Below are 5,538 nucleotides of genomic sequence, written 5' to 3' on the forward strand. Positions count from 1 at the left end.
CTAAAAAAGCAATGTACATACCTTAATTTAAAAATATTTTATTGCTAAAAAATGCTAATGATCTGGACCTTCAGCCAGTTGTGATTTTTTTGTCAGCAGAAGGTCTTGCCTCAAAGTTGATGGCAACTGAGTAATCAGGGCTGTGGTGGCTGAAAGGTGGGAAGGCTGTGGCAATTTCTCAAAATAAGACAGCAATGAAGTTTGCCACATTGGTTGACTCTTCCTTTCATGAAAGATGTCTTTGTAGCATGAGATGCTGTTTGATAGCATTTCACCCACAGAAGGACTTCTTTCAAAATTGGAGTCAACCCTCTCAAACCCTGCCACTGCTTTCTCAACTAAGTTGATGTAATATTCTAAATCCTGTGTTGTTATTTGAACAATGTTCATAGCATCTTCACCAGACATAGATTCTACCTCAAGGAACCGCTTTTTCTGGTCATTCATAAAAGCAACTCTTGAGCTGTTAAGCGTTTATCATGAGATTGCAGCAATTCAGTCACATCTTAGACTCCACTTCTAATTTTTGTTCTCTTGCTATTTCCACCACATCTGAAGTTACTTCCTCCACTGAAGTCTCAAACCCCTCAAAGCCATCTGTGAGGGGGAAATCAACTTCTTTCAAACTCCTGTTAATGTTGAGATCTTTACCTCCTCTCATGGATCACGAATGTTCTTAATGGCTTCTAGAATGGTGAATCCTTCACAGAAGGTTTTCAGTTTACTTTGCCCACATCCGTCAGTGGAACCAGTGACACATCCATGGTACCTGTAGCCTTATGAAATGTATTTCTTAAATAACAAGACTTGAACGTTGAAAATACTCCTTAATCTCCGGGCTGCAGAATGGATATTGTGTTCGCAGGCATGAAAACATTATTCTCCTTGTACATCTCTATCAGAGCTCTTAGGTGACCAGGTGCATTGTCAATGAGCAGTAATATTTTGAAAGGAATTTTTTAGCAGTGGGTCTCAACACTGGGCTTAAAATAGCCAATAAATCATGCTGTAAACAGATGAGGATTTATCTATCTGGGCTTTGTTGCTTTATTATAGAGCACTTCTTAAGGGTCCTAGGGTTTTCAGAGGAGTAAATAAACATTTTCTTCAACTTAAGGTCATCAGTTGCATCATCCCCTAACAGGAGAGGCAGCCTGTCCTTGAAGCTTTGAAGCCAGGCATTGACTTCTCCTCTGTAGTGTAAAAGTCTTAGTTGGTGTCTTCTTCCAATACATGGCTGTTTCTTCTACATTAAAAATCTTCTATTTAATGTAGCCACCTTCATCAATTTTAGTTAAATCTGCTGGATAACTTACTGAAGTTTCTCCATTAGCACTTGCTGCTTCACCTTGCACTTAAGTTATGAAGATGGCTTCTTTCCTTAGACCTCATGAACCAACCTCTGTTGCTTCAAATGTTTCTTCTGCAGCTTCCTTACCTCTCTTGGTCTTCAGAGAATTGAAGAGAGTTAGGGCCTTGCCCTGGATCAGGCTTTGGCCCAGAGAAATGTCATGACAGGTTTGATTTTCTATCCAGACCACTAGAACTTTCTCCATATCAGCAATAAGGCTGTTCTGCTTTCTTGTCATCTGTGTGTTCACTAGAGTAGCGCTTTTAATTTCCTTCAAGAACTTTTTGCATTCACAACTTGGCTAATTCTCAGGCACAAGAGCCTAGCTTTCTGCTATCTCAGCTTAATCATTTCTACCTTTTGATTTAAAGTAAGAGACATGAAACTCTTCCTTTCATTTGAACACTTAGAGGCCACTGTAGGGTTATTAATTGGCCTAATTTCAACATCATTGTATCTCAGGGAATAGGAAGGCCCAAGAAAAGGGACAGTGGTGGGAGAACAGCAGGCTGATGAGGGGTCAGAACACACACAGCATTTGTGAATCACATTCATCATCTTATACAGGCACAGTTCGTGGCACCCCAAAACAATTACAATGGTAACACCACAGATCACCAGAACAGATATTATAACGATGGAAAAGTTTGAAATGCTGTGAGAATTGCCAGACTATGACACAGAGACACAAAGTGAGCAAAGGCTGTCGGAAAAATCATGCTGATAGACTTGCCCCACACAGGGTTGCCACAAAACTTCAATCTGTAAGAAACGTACTATCTGCAAAGTGCAATAAAGCAAAGCACAATAAAACCAGGTTTGGCTGTGAACTCTTTAGCCCCTTCTCAGATGTCCAAGGGAAAAACAATAAATGATAATCCTTTTGTAGTTCATAAGCTGATGGTTGGGTTTTCATGCTCATGTGTGAGATGTGTTCCTTCATATCTATCAACACATTACCGGGCTGGTGTGACAACAAATGAGTAAACAGAAGGCACAGGCCCATCGCATTGCATGTCTGGAAAACATTCTCTTCCTATAACCCAGCTAGGGTTCATGTTTATCATTTCACAATCTCATTCAATAGTAGGTAGTGATTTCCAACAACAGAAAGTGCACATTTCCAAGCCACACAGTCAAGGACCTCCACGACCTGGGTTTGGAAACTTGGGGAGAATTGTGTTAAGTGAACAAAAAGGTTAGACATTCTAGGTGGAAGAAATGATACTGGCAAAGGATTGGTGGTAAGAGGGAAAGGAAAATTCCACAGATGCACAGCCACTGTGGCTGGAGAGGAAGGTTCCTATAGTATACAAGGACTTGGCTTTCCCACAGACTAGGTCCCATCTCTAGGGAATCACTCCCTCCTCTCCCCAACCCATGTGGTCATGCCTGCTTCTCACCTCCTGGCAACGTGGGTTTCTACCACCCGCTAGCACTGCTAACTTACACTGCTTTGTATTGCTAATGATTTTTTCCTATGTGGTGTATCATCCCAGTTCAGTGGTAAATTTCTAAAAGGCAGTGACAGCATCTAGTGTGAAAGTTTACCCGGATCCTGGCTAGCACGGTGAAATCCCGTCTCTATTAAAAATACAAAAAATTAGCCGGGCGTGGTGGCGGGCGCCTGTAATCCCAGCTACTCAGGAGGCTGAGGCAGGAGAATCACTTGAACCCAGGAGGCGGAGGTTGCCATGTGCCAAGATCATGCCACTGCACTCCAGCCTGGGCTACAGAGCGAGACTCCATCTCAAAAAAAAAAAAGAAGAAAGAAGAAAGTTAACCTGGAGCAGGCACTTGAAAAGTATGAACAACCGATTCCATCAGAAAACAGAGAGAGGGCACTGAAATTATCAGTAAACAGTTGGATTAAGATCAACCTCCGGAATTTCTGGAAAGGGCTGGTTAACTTAGTTGTAAGTCACTTATGCTGATCAACAGATGAAGCAATAGAGAGGTTTGTCAACATTACTCAAAATTTAACTTAAAAACCATTTCATCAGTACAATAATTTTAATAATCTGATGGGCCTGAAGTCTTTTTCACACTCAATGACTTTTTTAAAGTTCTTTTTCTCATGTAGAAGACAGGATCAAGCAAACACCTGCGCCTGGTCACATGTGCATTACTGTGTGACTCTACAGTGCCCCACTGAAGCCAGTGTCACTTCCTCCAGGTCCCAGTCAATCATCTTCCCACATTCAACAGTGCCTTTGGTGCTTTTGTCCAGACCTGTTATGCTGTAATCTTGCAATAACCTTTGGAATTGCCTCTTTTTACTCGATGAAGTCTGCTGTCAAGCAAGGAAAGCTGGCTGTAAATGCAGCATTCAGGGATGTAGGCCAAGTTCATTGCACTAAAGTCCTATCATTGTTAACAAAAACAAAATGATTGCTACATGTTGACATACCGCAAGCAAGGGATGTAACTAAACTGACATCAGTGGAATGGGGTGGGAGGGCCATGAGATGAGACAATCTCTACATTGCATCAACAACCTCTGTGTCTTCATTTATTCCAGCACCTTCCTTTGAACTCCTTATGGTCCTCTCCAGACAACCCTGTCATTATCTCAAGGTTGAACTTCTTCTCCTGGAACAGTCTCTCTTCACAATTATGATGCCTCCAGACATTTGAGAGGGAGCCAGTTTCCCTTCAGAATACATTAGTGTGTTTTAAAAGTAAATAAATGTTTATTTTGTCAAGCAATTAATTAAAAACAGCAAAGCAGGTGAAAGAGTGACACAAAGAAAGAATAAGGAGGTGTTTTAAGGAAAATCCTGTTGGAAACTTTAGGCGGAGAGTGACACCCATTCTTTCAGTCATTTGTTTTTAATGCTGAAAGCAGACAAGACATTTTACAATAAATGATATGTGAACTCTAAAAATATTAAGGGAAGGGAAGTAAAAGAGTAAGAGACACGACATGAAAAGAGTGCAAAACTCCTGTCAGAAAACCTAGGCAAAAGGAGTACCAATCTTAGCTCCGTGATCACAACCAGGGACCACAGGGGGAGCTGACCAAAAGCCACAGGAGGGGTTCCCAGCCCTGGCTGTGCCTCAGACTCAAAGGGAGGGAGCATTTTCAAAGTCTGCTCATCTGACACTACTCAAACGCACTGAACCAAAATCTCTAGGCCTTAGACCAAGACGTCTGTCTAATAAAAGGAAGCACAAGAAACCATCAAGTGAAACAACCTTTAACTTGAAAAGGAATTTATGACATATGGTTTTTTTTTTAAGCCACTAGACAATGAAACGCACCGTAGTCAATCACATATAAAGAACACCCTCAGAGATGTTTGTCACGTGGCTGTTTCTCACACCAACCCTCAATAAAGGTTGAGGACATAAGGGTACCTTACGGTCTGTGAAAAAACTTTCTCCACCGCCAGCCTTATGCCCATCTCATCAGAGCAAGCGTAGGGACTAGACTAGGGAATGGTGGATGGCACGCGCTTTGGGCTTCTTCGCCTAGGCTTGTGGTGAGACTCAAATGAGTAAGGTCATGCACATAGTAGGTAACCAGTAAACATTAGTTGATTGTTGTTATCCTCATTACTTTTTTTTTTTTTTTTTTTTGAGACGGAGTCTCAGTCTGTCACCCAGGCTGGAGTGCAGTGGCACAATCTCGGCTTACTGCAACCTCCACCTCCGGGGTTCGAGCAGTTCTGTTGCCTCAGCCTCCCGAGTAGTTGGGACTACAGACGCTGGTCACTACTCCCAGCTAATTTTTGTATTTTTAGTAGAGACCGGGTTTCACTACGTTGGCCAGGCTGTTCTCGAACTCCTGATCTTGTGATCTGCCCACCTCGGCCTCCCAAAGTGCTGGGATTACAGTTGTGAGCCATCATCATTACTTTCAGAGACCATTGTTCTTAATGGACTTTGGCAGGAGCCCAACATTTAACATCACTAACAAGAAGCAAACTAAAAACAAAGCCTGCTTCTGCTGCATCTGACTCTAGATTGTGTGACTTCAAATAATATGCTCTTTTTCTTCTTCATACTATTTTTTTTTTTTTTTTTGAGACAGGATCTTGCTGTGTCACCCAGGCTGCAGTGCAGTGGCATGATCACAGCTCATTGCAGCCTCGACCTCCCAGTCTCCAAGTGATCCTCCCACCTCAGCCTCCTGAGTAGCTGGGACCACAGGCCCCTGCCATCATGTCTGGCTAATTTTTTCT

At 42.3% G+C, this 5,538-nt stretch overlaps 1 pseudogene; it reads left to right on the forward strand.

Moving 5' to 3' along the window:
• Positions 1–2,228: 2,228 nt before the first annotated feature.
• On the forward strand, positions 2,229–2,321 carry LOC117088932 (annotated as a pseudogene).
• The last annotated feature ends 3,217 nt before the right edge of the window (positions 2,322–5,538 follow it).

The sequence above is a fragment of the Trachypithecus francoisi genome, unplaced genomic scaffold (assembly GCF_009764315.1).
Source record: "Trachypithecus francoisi isolate TF-2019V2 unplaced genomic scaffold, Tfra_2.0 Lachesis_group10, whole genome shotgun sequence".
Lineage (NCBI taxonomy): Eukaryota > Metazoa > Chordata > Mammalia > Primates > Cercopithecidae > Trachypithecus > Trachypithecus francoisi.